Source organism: Dromiciops gliroides, chromosome 5, assembly GCF_019393635.1.
Source record: "Dromiciops gliroides isolate mDroGli1 chromosome 5, mDroGli1.pri, whole genome shotgun sequence".
NCBI lineage: Eukaryota > Metazoa > Chordata > Mammalia > Microbiotheria > Microbiotheriidae > Dromiciops > Dromiciops gliroides.
The window spans coordinates 287,249,049-287,265,531 of NC_057865.1; the positions used below are offsets into that span (position 1 = coordinate 287,249,049).

At 41.0% G+C, this 16,483-nt stretch overlaps 1 protein-coding gene across 26 annotated transcripts in view; it reads right to left on the reverse strand.

The window, feature by feature from the left end:
- RBFOX2 (RNA binding fox-1 homolog 2) overlaps positions 1-16,483 on the reverse strand; it is a 305,017-nt gene that overhangs the window by 234,130 nt on the left and 54,404 nt on the right. The gene's annotated exons all lie outside the window — the stretch shown is intronic.

The window sequence follows — 16,483 nt, forward strand, 5'->3', positions numbered from 1 at the left end:
TCCTCTATTTTATCAATGGTGTGTGTGTAAATTTTTTTATTCATTTTAAACTTAAAGTGGAAAAAAAAAAAAGAACATTTCCATGGACACAGCAGAACATAAGAGGATTCAATATAAAACGATAAATTTCCATTGCAAGAAAACATATGTAATAAATACTACACGTTGTTTTCAAAGTTACCCAGCTTTAATGTCCTTTCTTCCAGGTTTTCTTTTGTTCTCTGCTGCGCACTTTTTACTTTATTCCCACCCCCACCTCCAACCCCACCAAAAGAAAGCTACCATTAAACATTAGATAGATAGGCTATATAGGAAAGAGATACATATATCCACACTCACAGACATCTGTAAACATACATGTATACATATACACGTATATACATATATATACATATGTAAAACTGTACTATACATATTTCTATTTGTCATTTCTTTCTCTGGAGGTGGGTAGCACCATCCCTTATTGGTCCAAGTCTTTCCATGTTTTTCTAAATCAGCCAGCTCATCATTTCTTATATCACAGCAATATTCCAACACAATCATATCCTATCCAAAAAAAAGAAAGAAGCTCGTATCCTATCCAAGAGATTATCTATGAAAGTTTCCCCCTCAATATTCGGCTTTCCTTTTATTCTTGGCTACATTGGTTTTGTTTAGATAAGAAATCTTTCATTTAAAATAATCAAAACTCTCCACTGATCGTTCAATAATGCTCTTGTGTATCAATGTGTATCAATGTCCAGAACTGAACACGATAATTCAGATGAGGTCTGTTGAGGGAAAAGCATCATAGTGTGACTATCACCTTCCTATTCCCTTTCATACAGTCCAAGAGCTCATTAGCTTTTTCGACTGCTATATCACACTGTGACTTCTATTGAATTTACAATCCACTAAAACCCAAAGATCTTTTTCAGAATAAGTGCTATCTGGCCACGTTTCCCCTAAGTGCAAGATTTTACATTTATTCCTACTGAATTGAATTTCATTATTTCCTACTGATTTTACATTTACTCCTACCGAATTGAATTTCATTATTTCCTACTGATTTTATATTTATTCCTACTGAATTAGATTTGGTCTAATGCTTTAACCAGTCCAGATCCTTTTGAACCCTTTGGCAGCTCCTGTTTTAGCTGCCTCTCCCAATTTTGTGTCATTTGCAAATGTCAGGAGCAGACCATCTATACCTTTATCTAAATCACTGATTAAAATGTTAAATAGCACAGATTCTGGGGCACTCCATGGGAGACCTCCTGCCACATTGACACTGAACTGCTACCTCTTTGAGTGGAGCCATCTAACCAGCTCCAAATCTATCTAATCTCTATATTCTCCACAAGAATAATATGATATATTCTTTATTTTTTTTAATGGGCTAAAATCAAGGCAATGAATATCCTTACCATTCGTCTCAGCTACTATTCTGTCAAAAAAGGAAATGAAGTCCAGCAAACATGACTTGGTCTTGGAAGCTCTACTTTCCTTTCTAGATAACCAATGACCTCCTTAGTGAGCCTTCTACAATCTTTCCAGAGAATCAAAGTCAAGTTCACTGGCCTAGAATACACAGACTCTGTTCTCTCCCCTTTTTTGAAAATTGGGATGTTCTTCTTTTTCTTAGTTTTTTTTTTGTCTATTTTCTTTCACAACCTGACTAATGTGAAATGTTTTACATGACTACACATGCATAACATATTGAATTGTTTGAGTTCTTAAGGGTGGGGGGGAGTGAGGAAGAGAATCTGGAACATAAAGTTTCAAAAATGGACATTAAAATTGTTTTTAAATGTAAATGGGGGAAAAATAAAATTCTAATAAATGGGAAAAAAAGAGAAAACAAAAAATAAGGGAAAAAAAGAAAAGTGGAATGTTTCCCTTTCTCCAATCCTGTAACTCTCCCATCCTCCATAATATCTCAAATATCAATGACAACAGCTCAACAATTACATCTGCCAATTCTTTCATGATCTGTTCATCTGGGCCAGGAGGTTTGAATTCATAAAGCAGGAGTGCTCTCTTTTGGCACCTTCTTATCTTAGGTACCTGTCAGTCATTTTTATCTTACCATTTCCAATGTAAAGGTCACATTTATAGAGGGAAAAAAAACAAAAAAACAAAATGAGAATTGAGGGCTGTTTCTTCTCTGTTGTCTGTTATCATCATCCCATCTACCCCACTGGAAGGTCTTAGCTCTTTTCTAATCATTTTCTCCACAAATGTAACTCAAATCTCCTCTTTAATGTCTTAGTTTTCCTCACCAATTTCAGTTTATTCTGAACTTTAGCACTGCTGCAACTATTTTTTGCAAGCCTGTCCCCTCATTATTCACCTCTGTTACCTTAATTCTACCTTCTGTACAAACATTTATTTATTTATTTGTTTGTTTGTTTGTTTATTTTTAAATCCAAGTTGGTTGGCAAGTTCCCTGGGCATTCACAGTTATCTCTTCAAACAAATTCCATTTTCCCCCCTCCTCACTGCAACCGTTTCCCTTTATGTCTTCAAAATTTTCATTCTTGAATAACTCCCATCCCTCCTGGCTTGATTTTAGAAGCATTTTAATCCATAGGAATCCCACCTATCTTTCTTCTGAATTTGTTGAAATCTGCTTCCCCAAAATCTAGGATGTATATTAGACTCTAGATTTCCTTTTCCTACATCATCAACTTTAGGATGAAATAACCACTTTCCCCCAAAGTTCCCTTTATTTCCATTCCATCAACCAGTTTTCCCTTGTTGGTAAGAACAAGATATAAAATAAAATTTCTCCTGGTTGGTTCCTGCAGCTTTTGCAGGATGAAATTCTCACCAAGTTATCAGCTGTTCTGCTTCTGAGAGCTCTAGCAGATGTCTAGATAACTCTAGTCCTCCATCATCACTCAATCATCTATCTGTGCCAGGCTTGTGATCTTTTCCCCAAATTCCTCATCTGTTTCCTCTTTCTGTCCAGATGGTCTATTGTATACTACAAAAACAAAATCACCCTCCTCTCTGTCTCTGTCTCCTTTGACCTCCACCCAAATACTTTGTCAGGCCCATCCCCCAATTTCCTGACAACTATACTTTATTGACATACAATGCTACCCTACTCCCTTTTTACCTATCCTTTTTCTCCACAAAGGCTTATTTATCCCGTGATAGGTTTCACCCCATCAAGTCTAAGTAACATCTAGAGGATCAAAATTGGTCTACTTGCATCATGACCTTTGATTCCCCTTGTTTCTTAAACTTTGGGTATTTTGCATCCAAAACCTGACATTTTGAGTTTTGCTAGTAGCTCTTTTCTTGGATTTTGTCTTCTGCCAGTTTTTGGCTGTCTCATCTGTGATTCTTCCTTCTTTGTGGCTCCTCTCTATGGCATCCAACTTGGAGATATGTATGTATATATGTGTATATGTGTATATGCACATACACATGTATAATATATACATACACACACTATAAACACACACACATATACACACACAGAGGCAGTCTTCTGCTTCCCCCTATATTTTTGTTTAAAGCTCTTTTGATTAAATTTGCAAGATACCTGGAAAACTAAATTCCAGCTAGCCTTTGTTAAATGTATTCATTCTCTAGCCTCAAATCTAATATCCCTATATTGTAAGCTGCAGCCCAAAAACCCAAACCCCATTCTTAGACACCACCTCATTACATTCCTCTTCATTTTCCAAATCATTTTTCTGTTGGCATCTAGTTCAGCCAGGTGGCACAATGGATAGGCCTGTAGTCAGGAAAACCTGAGTTCTGTAATGATTGGAATGACACCACCTACTAGAGACTTGCTGTGGAAAAGCTCCACCATGAGGAAAATGCCTCAGAGGCATTGTGGCTTTTCCTTGGCGTCAGGAAATGATGTTTGCTCATGGGTGCTGTCTATCAAGGCTACCAGCCAATCAACTTGAGGAGCCTCCTATGGTCTGGGAGGAGACAGGAAGGAGGAAAAGGGAGCCTGTGCAGAGAGCGCTGGCCCTTTGGCTTCCGGACTTGATGGTGGTGGCGGGCAGAGGACTTCACAGGAAATTTGAGGAAAGATAGGAATGCCAGGCTGTTAGAATTCTGTTCTCAATCTTTTTCTTTCTATTTTCCAATAAACCCTTAAAAACCTAAACTCGTTTTATCAGTGATTTTTAGTCAGTTTCCCCCAAACTGGGGGAACAGATTAGAATCCACATTTAGAATCTTAAATTACACAGTTCAAATGCATCTCCAGACCTTTAGTAGCTGTGTGACCCTAGGCAAGTCACTGTTTGCCTCAGTCTCCTCAACTTTAAAATGGAAATAATGTTGTGAGAACCAAATGAGATAATATTTGTAAAGCACTTAGCACAATGCCTGGCAGACAGTGCTATATAAATGTTAGTTATTATCTTTATTAGCTATTAAGGCAGCAGGGAGAAAAATACAAACTCTGTCTCTACTGTCAGACCTTAGTTTCTTACTCAAGACTTTATAATTATTGACAATGCTTTAGTTTCCTTCTGGAAGTGTCACATGATTCATGAGAGGTGGGTTGTTGTGCATATAAATCATGGAAGGTTGTCTCTTATGTCTTGAATCCATGTCCCAGAAGAGAATAGACCCCTCAATCACTGTTAACAGGTCCAATAATAACTGTTTCACAGTATCTGAGCAAGGTCTCACCTACTGCTACTCCTCCTCTTCTCTTCTTTCTCTGATCTTTCCGGGATCATTTCTTACCTAAGAGCTTGGGTGGTGGCTGTACTCTATCACTCTTGAGAAGACAAGCAGCTTCTTCCCCTCTATGTTATCCTCTTCTTTCCCATTCTCCACCATCCTGATAAGGGTCAAGCCTCCATGGCTCCCCATCTCTTCTTCCCCTTGAACCTTAATTTGTGTATCTTTTAGGGGACACTTCATTTGTTCTTACAAACTGAAGGTTTTTTTTCTTTTTTTGTTTTGTTTTGTTTTTGTTAGCTTTTTCTGCAACTCTTCACCCTCTCGGACTGGAGAGAGATGAACATACATTTGGAACACAAGTAACAGTCACCCAGATGTGGGAGAACTATAACTATCACACATTTAATACATCACAACATTCCCTATTCTCCATAATGGTTGAGGCTTTTAGTTTTGTTTCTCTGAACTATTTGTGAGTATTTACACTTCAAGTCTAAGCACCTGGTTAAAACTTTTATATCCAATTCTTAATTCTTAAATCTAATAAAATTTGTAAGTTTTTAATTTTAAAAGTTTTAATTAAAAAACAAACTTTAAAATCATCCTGCAAAAGTATGAAAGTAAGAGATTGGCTGGGGGTGGGGAGGATTGTCAACACCATGAGAAAATAACCAAAAGAAGCTTTCTTAAGCTATATTTATCTAAGTCCCAAATGAGGGATGGTAATAGTTCCACTATAATCTTCTCCAAGTTAGAAATACTACATCCACTTCTGTGCAGCTCTTTAAAATAAAATTAAGGGGTAAGAAGATTGCACTGGGAGAAAGGGAAAGAGAGAGGTGAAATGGGGCAAAATATCTCATATAAAAGAAGCAAGAAAAGCTTATTGAGTGGAGAGATGGGGGAGGAGCAGGGGAGTGAATGAGCCTTACTCTCATCAGAACTGATTCAAAGAGGGAATAACATACACACTCAAGTAGGTACTGGTAATATATCTTGTCCTTGGGAAATGGGAGGGGAAGGGGTAAGCAGGAAGGGATGAAAGAAGGTAGGGCAGATTGGGGGAGGGACAGTCAGAAGCAAAACCCTTTTGAGGAGGGATAAGGTAAAAGGAGATAGAAAATAGTATAAAACATCATGGGAAACAAATAGGATGGAAACAGCAACAGTAACTGGGGAAAAATTCTGAAGCAGAGCAAGAGCAATATAAGACAAGGATGAGGAGGAGGGTGATACTTACTTTGCTGGGCTATTGTGAAGAAAGTTCTTTGTCAGGTATAAGGTACTATATAAATGTTAGCTATTATTGTTGTTGAAATAATCAACCTCATGGGTGTTTTGTAAGGAAATCTCCCTTTAAAGTACTATATAAATGTAGTTTACCACTTCTGTGCACCACACTAGAAAAGATAGTGATTGTCAAGTGATATGTGGTTCATAGGAAGAGAAGCTGGATGGAGAAGGATTCAAATCTCTGATGTCCTGCTTTCTCACTACACAATAATTTAGATCAACTAAGCCTGAAAACCTGGTACTACTGAATGGCCTCCCGGAATGAAGCCTATAAAGGGGCCAGGGTTTCAGTACTCAGTCCCATGGTTCAGTGAGGGAAGAATGCTTCCGTATAGCTATGTCTGATAGCTAAACACTGACTTAGCCCAGTGGCTCTGTCCTATGCAATAATTCTGAAGGACAAGGCATCAATTGTAACCGAGTAGGAAAGGCTCCAAGCAGGTCAGAGCCTTGTTGTGTGGAAAGGGAGTAGATTAAAATAAGACACGAGGGAGAAGAGTGTATTTTCAGTTTGCAGGGCAGAATCCCAGCTCCAGGGAACCAATGCTCTAAGTGAGAAAACAGACTTGAAGGAAAAATGATGTCAGAAAATAATAAAAATAGCCATTTGCCCCATACAGAATTTAAACAATCTGGAACATTCAGAAAAGACAAAATACCCCACAAGTTAATATACAGGCATCCAGGACGGTCCTGACAACTTGTAGAAAAAAGAAGCAAGAGGCACAGCAGCGTGTATGTCACTGACAACTAAGCTCACACATCCAAGGGGGTTTAGCTTACAAAGAAGTGACATGATTCCATCTTGGAGGATCCTCCTTCCCAATCTCATTCCCCCTTTTGTGTTATTAGGTCATACTTGTGTGAGACCCTCCCTAGAAGGGTCACCAATCCTACTCCCTAAGTACTCTTAGCACTCAGCTTAATTGAACTCTAGATCGATCCCATGTGGGAAACAGGTAGATGCACATCTGGGAAGTTGAAGCATTTAAATGAGTTAAGCCACTTGCCTGAGATGCCACAGCAGGTCAGCTTGACAGTATTTCCATTATAAAAGCTGCACATGGCAGGCATGACTACTTATACAAATACCACGCTCTTGCTCCTAAGTGTGGTAGAACATAGCTTACTGGCCTGAGCATTTGGGGACCAAAGGTAAAAGCACCTTTGCTCTGCTGCTTCAATATAACCTTTAGGAAGTCACTTCACTCCTCTAAGTATGTTTTTGTAACTGAAAAATGGTAACATTGCACTTACTGATCTCCAAGACATCATGGAAGAAATAATACACCAGAGCAAGTTCTTGAAGCAAGAGAAGTATTTCAACAAGTACAGATAAGAAGAAGCTGAGTCCCAGGCCTGAGAGACAGACTAAGAAAATTCATTATTAAGAGAGGCAAGAAGTCAAGAGCAGTACAAGTGACGATCTCCCCACTAAACCCCCCCCAAACAGATGTAAAAATTGAACTAAACTGAAACCTGATAGGGAAAGCTAAGAAAAAGTCATAATGAGTCATTTTTTTCTAGCCCTATTGGCATAGAGACCTACAAGAGAGGTCTGGACAGTGGGGGTGGAGTCTGGCCAGGAATGTGTCATGCTCCAGGATCCAAGGAAGAGACTCTGAACCAGAGCAAGAGGAGACCCCAGACCCATTCAGAGGTGTTGCAACAGGAAAGAGGGACTGTCTGACAGCTTGGCTGCACACTACCCAGTTCCAGGTCATAGGTCCAGGATGGATCTGTTCCCAGGGGTGGCAGTTCTAGGAGCAGCAGTAGGCCTTAGGTAGTGCATGTGAGAGGGCCTGAGCTCCAGCCCAGTCTGAAGCATAGGGGGGAATAACCGGGGGCAGAAATCTCAGACCAAAGGGAAGCCTACAGTCCTGTTGCTCAAAACGAGCAGAACTTCCCAGCTGGCAGACAGGGACTGAGGACTGCAGCAGCAGTCCATGACTGCTCAGATTCAAATCCAGGTCAGGAATCTGCAGACCAGAGGGGCAGTGACCAGACTAATGGATGAGACTACTTTGGTAGAACTGAAAGCTTATAGGTTCCTAGCCTCAGCTGTCCCTTGAGGGCCCAGAATAACAATGCTCAATAGCCAAAAAAGAAGCAAGGCCCAGACCTTCCCTCCATCACTACACAGAGCCCAACCCTAATACCAAGCCCAAAGTCCAGAGATGAGGTTGGAAGAATGAGAAAGAAAAAAAAAGAATCTCACCATAAAAAGCTATATGGCAACAGGAATACTCAAGACTCAAACCTATAAGAAGAAATTGACTTCAAAACATCTAAAATCGAGGCTTGGATACATATATAAACTAGAATTCCTAGAAGAGGTAAAGCAAGATATTTTTTTAAAGTTTAAAATGTTTTTATAAGTAAAATGAGGGCACTAGAGGAAAAAGATGAAAAAGGAATAAGAACGAGGAAGAAAGAATTGAAAAAAAAATTAAAAGCTTGGCACAAAAAGGTACAAAACCTTGCCCAAGCAACAAACTCCATGAAATTTCAAATGTACCAAAGAGAAGACAATGACTCCATGTGACCACTATAAATATAAATAGGAAAAAAAGTCAAAAGGCTGGAAAAAAATAGAAGAAAAATGTAAGGTATCTCTAGCAAAACAACTGGCCTGAAAAACAAAATGAGGAGAAAAAAAAATTAAGAATTACTAGACTATGTGATGCTATGACCAAAAAAGGAGGAAAACAAGGCCTAGCCATCACATTTCAAGAAATCTTCCAAGAAAATTACCCAGATCTCTTAGAACCAGAAAGTAAAGTGGAATAAAAAAGAATTCACTAGTCACTTCCTGAAAGAAACCACAAAATGAAAATCCCAGGAACATTATGGCTGAAATCCAGAGTTTTCAGGTCAAAGAAATCATCCTGCAAGTAGCCAGAAAGAAAGAATTCAAGTACTGAGGAACCACAGTCAGGATCATATATGATTTAGCAGTCACCACTATAGAGCAAAGAACTTGGATTATGATATTCCAGAAGGCAAAGGATATGAGCTTAGGGGCAAGAATAAGTTACCCAGAAAATTTGAGTCTAGTCCTATGGGGGGAAAAATGAACCTTTAATGAAATAGAGGACTCAAACATTCTTAATGAAAAAACCCAAACTGCACAGAAACTCTGAAGTTCAATCACAGGAGTGAAGAGAAAACATAAAAAGGTGAACAGCATACACAATGTAAAGGGACTAAGCAAGGATAAACTGCTTCCATTTAAATACAGGGAGAGGAACCATGTGTCCCCTCTGAATCTTATCATCCTCAGGTGTCATAGAGGGAATCCAATTAGACAAGGCCTGAGAGTGGTTCTGTGAAGTCTTGATGATCTTGAGAAACAAATGGAGAAGAGAGGGGAAGAGGAACTGGGAGGGAGGGAGAAGGCACGGAAAATTCTCTCCCATAATTAGTGTGCAGAAAGAGTCTATACAAACAGAGTTGTGGAGAGCAGCTGACACAGACCAAGCTACAGAAATTCATTTCACTCAACAGGGAAATAGAGGAAAAGGGAAAAGGGGAGAATTAGGAGGGTGGATCAAGAAAGGGATTATCACCTCAGCAATACAAACTCTAAGAATGAACAAAATATTTATAACTCTTTGAGGTGGCAAGAATGGGAATGGGGGTCAGGGATGTCCATCGACTGGGGAAAAGATGAACAAGTTAGAGTACACAAACATGCAATTAACTGTAGTTAAGAAATTAAGGGGATGGTTTCAGACAACCCTGGGAAGACTTGTATGAGCTAATGCCAGGTGAAGTGAGCAGAACCAGGAGAACAACTTATAAACATTGTAAAAAGCAAGAACTACAAAAGATTTAGGAATTCTGATCAACACATGACCAACCAAAATTCCAGAAGATACATGATAATGAAAGCTGTGGCCTACTCCAGAGAGAGATGGCAGACATAGGTTTGTTGTTGTTGGTGTTGGTGTTGGTGTTGTTTGTTCTTCATTCTCGAAGAGGACCATGACATCAAGGTGATGTCATAACTTGCACTGAACTGGACTGAAGTGAAGGAGGGCTGTGCAAAGTCACCAACCTCACTCTTTCCTCCAGAGTCATCTGGGTCCAGTGGCAGGTTTTACATCAGAGTGACTGGAGATGGCCCCAACTGAGGTTAAGTCACTTGCCCAGGGTCACACATCTAGTTTGTCTGAGGTGAAATTTGAACTCTGGTCCTCTTGACTCCAAGGCCAGTGCTCTATTCACTGTGCCACCTAGCTGCCCTATATAGATTTGGGAAACATAATAAATACATGAATTTGGTTTGCTTGATCCTACATGTTTGTAACAGGTTTTAGTTTTCTTGCTGTCTCAATGGGAGGGAGGGAGAGAGGGGAAGGGGAAGAATTTGGAGTGGAAAATAAAATAAGAGAGTTTTGTTTTAAGAAATGATGAAGCTGGGGGCAGCTAGGTGGTGCAGTGGATAAAGCACCAGCCCCGGATTCAGGACGACCTGAGTTCAAATCCAGTCTCAGACACTTGTACTTACTAGCTGTGTGACCTTGGGCAAGTCACTTAACCCCTCACTGCCCTGACCAAAAAAAGGGGGAAAAAAAGAATGATGAAGTTGAGGGCAGCTAGTGGGCTCAGTGGATAAAGCACCAGCGCTGGATTCAGGAGGACCTGCATTCAAAATCTGGCCCTCAGACACTTTACACTTACTAGCTGTGTGACCCTAGACAAGTCACTTAACCCTCATTGCCCCACAAAGAAAAAGAAACAATGAAGCTGATGGTTTCAGGGAAATCTGTCAAGACTTGTATGAAACTGATGTTAAAGTGAAAAAAACCCCACAGGGAAAACAATTTATATAATGAAAACAAAGTCAAACAACTTTGAAAGACAAAGGAATACTGATCGGCATAATGACCAACCATGAATCCAGAGGGCTGATGATGAAATATGCTACCTACCTCTGAGAAAGAGATGCAGAGGGGGCAGCTAGGTGGCTCAGTGGATAGAGCACCGGCCCTGGATTCAGGAGTACCTGAGTTCAAATCCGGCCTCAGACACTTAACACTTACTAGCTGTGTGACCTTGGGCAAGTCACTTAACCCCAATTGCCTCACTAAAAAAAAAAAAAAAAAAAAAAAGAAAGAGAAAGAGAAAGAGATGCAGAATGGGATGTGTACATGTGAATGTATATATTGCATGGATTTTGTATTACATGTAATGTGTGTGTGTGTTATATAAATAATGTGTTATATTATCTATACATACATATTTCCCCCTGATACGGAAATATGTTTTTTCTAACTATACATAGTTGTAATAGTGGGGTTGTTTTTCTTTCATTCTCCATTAGTGGTGGGAGATGAGAGAGAGAAGGCAGATTTTTGTTGACTGAAAAAAATAAAATTTAATTAAAAAAAAAACAGTAACAAATCACTTCCTTGGGACTCTTTCCTTCATCATTATCCTATGTCATCATCATATGAGTTAAACCCAATGAAGTGTGATCCTTCTGAAATATGAAGAAATTCCATGACCAAGCATCTTCAGTTCCACAGGCAGAGTCTGTGACCAATTTTCACTGAGTTCAGCCAACTTGGTGCTCTCTTGAACTGTGAGGCAGCAGAAGGAAGGTTTCCTTTTTCTTCTTAGGAAATCAGTCTAAAAGTTATCTCATCAGTGGAGCTCTTTCACTGATTGTCTTTCCTTCAAGGGTTTATAAATATTAATCTCACCACCTGGGTTGAGTATTTGATAAACATATTTGATTAATGAAAAGCTCCTTCATCTTCATAGACTGCATGCACACATCAATCTGATTTGGCAGGAAAAGTTTGCCAAAATTTATCTCCAGCAACACTATTGCAGGGCTAAAACCCAGAGGCCCCTGTGAAAGTGAAACCTGAGGGCAGGGAGATGCCAGCCTCAGAGTGGGTACTGATGCCTTTTTTTTTTAGGTGGCGCGATGGGGGTTAAGTGACTTGCCCAGGGTCACACAGCTAGTAAGTGTCAAATGTCTGAGGCTGGATTTGAACTCAGGTCCTCCTGAATCCAGGGCCCGGTGCTTTAAAACACTGTGACACCTAGCTGCCCCCCAATGCCTTTGATAAGGCCTCCATTCCCATCTTATTAAACAAGGTGGATCACAAGAAATAGCAAATGCACCAATTACACACATTGCTTAATTTAAAAAAGATTTACTCCTTTTTCTGGGCCCAACATTATGCTGGTACAAGAAATAAGGCATGATTAATGCCTCCTCTCAAGGCACTTACAGTCTAGATAGATGACCTGATCACATGAAACAAGAATCATTGTCTTCTGTATAATGTTTCAGTTTCAAAACTGAGCCTTTTCTACTCGCAAGTACAGACAAGGAATGTTTTCCTCTCTCCTCTCCTACCTTCCCTTCAAAGAAACAACCATTTTATAAAGCCGAGCAGCACCTAGGTAGAATGATTTCCTCCTAAAACTTCCATTGGGGGGGGGGGGAATCCAACACCAAATCCCATTTCCCCATCCAAAGACTGTTGCCCACTAACTTCATACTTCTATTTCATGCCCAACAATGGCATCAGAAATTCTAATCCACCAGCAACAGTTCCATATCTTTTTGGAGGGTCTTCCCGCAACCCACTCTGTCTCACCTGGAAGTACAAGGGAGCACAGACAGGATGATGCAAAATCTCTGTTTAGGAAAAGAAAGCCACAGAATGTCAGAGCTCAAAGGAGTCATTTAGTGACTCCAAGCTAACCTCTGAAGACAACTCTCCAACATACTCAACAAGGAGTCCCATATAGCTTATACCTGGGTACTTGCAATGAGGCGGGAATCCACTGCCTCCCTAACAGTCCACTTCCCTTTTTCAAAAGCCTTCTAGTTAAGAAGTTTTCCTTCCAACAAGGACAAATCCCTTCTCCGCAAGCTCCATCACGGCCATCCACAACTGCCCTGTGGGGCCAGGCAAAATAAGTAGAACTCCCTTCCATAGGTCTGCCTTTTGAATACTTGTTCTCTTTCTCCTCCCCCATGAAGTATCCTGCAGAAGAGGGTCAAATGAGAAATTACTGTTGTCTCCTCTTAAAGGCTCTGTGGTATGTGGTGTGCATACCTCCCAAAGGTGTAGCAGCTTTGCCACACAGCTCCAGACAGAGGGTGTGTGTGTGTCTGTGTGTGTGTGTGTCTGTGTCTGTGTGTGTCTGTGTCTGTGTGTGTGTGTCTGTGTGTGTGTCTGTTTCTGTCTCTCTCTCTCAAGCCCATTCTATTCTCTAACCAAGAGTTAATAAAGGATTTATTTCCCTGGCATTCCAAAGTCTCCACCTTGCTTTTGGGGGCATGAAATAGGGGAACATTTGTATCCAAGCAGAAGAGATGATAACAGGAAAAAAGGTATCAATGAACAAGTGCTAGAAAAATTAACATGATTCTTCTAATAGATAAGATTCTTTTTGAGAAGGCCTCAGCACGACTCAAAATCCTCTTGCTTAGAATTAAGTATCCAGAAAGGGAGGTTATCCTGTGACTCCATAACACCTCCAATGTCACTAGCAAAAACTCATCAGAGACCCCCTCAATTTCCAACCTAGGCTCACACACGCATAGATCTTGAGCCAGAAAGGACCATTCAAGGACATCTAGTACAAACTTCATCTTACAAATGAGGAAACTGATGACTAAGAAGGCTGACTAGCCCAAGCTCACACAGTAGTAAACTTGTCAGGGTTTGAACACAGGTCCTCCGGAGTGTAACTACTCCCTTGAAGAATGAATTTCTACTCTACTAGGGAAAAACACAATAAACAGAACCGAGTCAAGAATACCAGGTCAAGGAGCTGCCTGTACAACATCACCAGCTTTTGGTCTGCATTACAAAGCTCTACCTGAACTTTCCCCACCTATCCAAGGTAATGGGGAGAAAAGCCTAGAAAGAAAAGGCGAACGATGACTTGATCTTTAGGGATTACAACTGACTATGGTGGGTAAGAACAATGACAACTGGCCTCTTGCCTCAATCTCCGCTCCCTAAACAATCCAGAAGAAGCAAGTAAGGCTGTCAAGATTTAGGCGGGGCAGGGAAGCAAAATATCTTGCTGAGAACCTTAGCTTACAAATTGTGTTTGTACGTGTTCAATCCGCATATTACATGGGCTTATACAATAGTCAATATGATACCCAGCTGAATGGGAATGAAATTTTCAGTGTCCTGGAAGGGCCAAAGGCAACAGTCTCTGTACAATTAATAGTTGGGTCCGGGGAAACTGAGGGTCCATTATCAAACCTACCCTTAGCTTAAGAAACATCTGAACCAAAACAGTCAAACCAGGATTTACAAATAAAATACAGAACAGAGAGCATAAGAGGCCCAAAAGAGAAAATATTGATTGTCACCACACCTGAGCCTGGCTACTAAACCCTGCCTATCACTTGTGCAGAGCAGCCCTACAGTAGCAGAAATGGTGGCCCATGCCCAAAGCCTGCTAACAATGCTGGGCTCAGAACCACAAGGTATCAAAGTGCACAATACCCTCTTCCCACTTCTATATGGCTAAAATCTACTGTCAGTCTTACCCTCTGGCATCAGGCCCCAAAGGGACTGGTGATGCTCAGTCTCCACCCCCATGAAATGCTGTGACCCATTTGGAGACACCACCCTGGGTAATAAAGAAGCACGGGGTTTCAACTCTACTTCACACCCTAAGCATTCTCCCCAACTCCACAAAGGCATTTTCCCAAACTACTCATATGTCCTCAATTTCTTTTCCCTGCCCACCACAAAATGTTTGTGGAGCCCAAATGAGATTGGGGGCAGGGGAAAAGAGGAGGAGGGGCTTTGGGATTAAAGGGGCTACTAGGAGGAAAAGAGTGCTTTGAGAGGGGTGAGGGAGAGAGAAAAGCAAACACAGGAGAGAGGGCTGGTTCTGATTAGGTCTGGACAACTGCAAAGCTACACAGGAAGTGCTTGGGGGCCTCTTGGTCAGCCCCATTCCAAATACACTGACGACCTTTGTGTTACAAGGCACCATCTGGAATCAGTTAGAAGCAAGCCCTTCCCAAAGAAGCACTCGTTCACTCTCGCAAAACTCTCTTTGCAGGGCCTTTCCAACCCCGCAGCCTTTTCTCCCCTGTCCCTAGCAGCACTATCTCATAAGCCCAGTTTTCCCCATACCTTCCTCCCACGATGGCCTCTTTCCACTGCTGGGCAAACAAAAGATTTACAGGAGATCTGGAAACCTTCAGCAAAGAATGCCTGTGTCCTTTACAGTCATGAGGCCCCCATAGCAGTACAACTGAAACTGAACTAAATTAAAATTCCCTTTTTTTACACAGTCCTACTTTAAAAAGAAATGCCAGTTTTGTGTAATCAAAGTCACCTACTGAGTTGTTTTTTGTTTTTTGTTTTTTAAGGATTTAAATGATTCTTATAAAGCTTTTTTTTAATGCAAGTATTTTCTCCCTTAGGTCTCCCCTAATGGATAAGCAACAAATCAAAGTGGTTTGTTTGACTTGGGAATACCTGAACTCAAACTCTGCTTCAAGATATTTATTAGTTGTGTGGTGATGGACCAGTCACTGAATCTCTCTCTGTCTGCCTCAATTTCCTCATCTGTCATAAAGGGATAATAACTGCACTGACCTCCCAGGGTTGTGGTGAGGACCAAATGAGATTAACACATGTAAAGCCCTTTGGAAACCTTAAAGTACTATAGAAATGCTAACTATTATTCAATTCTAATACTAAAAAAAAAAAATTTAACCTAAGTTAAAATGTCAAGATATATTTTTCCAAAAAAAAGTCTGTTTTTACTAAAAAAACAAGACAAGACAAGACAAACAAAAAAAACTTGATCTTGGTGCTTTCTGAAAAAATGGCAGTCCAAGATTTCTTGTTGTTCAGTCAGTCGTGTCCGATGCTTTGTGACCCCATGGACTATTTTTTCCATGGGGTTTTCTTGGCAAAGATCCTGGGGTGGTTTGCCATGTGCTTCTCCAGTGGATGGCCTCTTTCTTTGTCAGAGCTCTCCACTATGACCTGTCCGTATTGGGAAACCCTGCACAGAATGGCTCATAGTTTCACTGAGTTACAAAAACTCTTCTGCCATGACGAGGCAGTGACCCAAGAGGGGCTTTTTAGGCAAACAGAGGTGGAGCGATTTGCCCAAGGGCTCACAGATCTGAACTCAGGTCTTCCTGTCTCCAGAAGCAGCACTCCACCCACTTCACCGGACTAAGGAGAGAGAGGTTCAATGACTTGGCCAGGTAATGCAGAGCTTTCTCCTCTGACACTGCTAGCACCCCTTGATTACTAAAGAGCCTGCTGCTCGGTCTCCCTGCCTCCCTCCTCCAGCCTGTCTTCCATTTATCCCCCTATTTGGTCAGCTCCACTGGCTCCTTACTGCCTCCCTCCCCCACACCCTCCACATCCCTGCACTCTTCAATGCAGTGAAACTGACCCGGCTGTTCTGAGAACAAGACACTCCAGCTCTTGGCTTTAGACACTTTTTTCTGCCTGTCCCCCCAGCCCTGGAACCCTCTGCCTTCCCATCTCTGCCTTCTGGTTTTCCTGGC